Below are 261 nucleotides of genomic sequence, written 5' to 3' on the forward strand. Positions count from 1 at the left end.
TGTGCACTGTCCCTGAAAAATAAATAAATAAATAAATAAATAAGCATCCAACCGTTTTCATACTAGCATTATCGCAGGTAATGCTATATGTCTAGTTTTTAGTTAGTTAAAAGATAATGAAGTGGGCTTTGTGAATTACCCGATTAGTCGACTAATCAGAAAAAAATAATCGGTGATTAGTCGACTATTAAAATAATCGTTTGTGGCAGCACTACTAGCTATTTTAGATAATTTTGTATTTGTTTTTTTTTTTATCTATGT

The 261-nt window shown here is 29.1% G+C and overlaps 1 protein-coding gene across 1 annotated transcript in view; it reads left to right on the top strand.

The window, feature by feature from the left end:
- Positions 1–261, top strand: part of clic1 (chloride intracellular channel 1) — a 9,446-nt gene that overhangs the window by 5,306 nt on the left and 3,879 nt on the right. The gene's annotated exons all lie outside the window — the stretch shown is intronic.

Source organism: Oryzias melastigma, linkage group LG11 (genome assembly GCF_002922805.2).
Source record: "Oryzias melastigma strain HK-1 linkage group LG11, ASM292280v2, whole genome shotgun sequence".
NCBI classification, from domain to species: Eukaryota; Metazoa; Chordata; class Actinopteri; order Beloniformes; family Adrianichthyidae; genus Oryzias; species Oryzias melastigma.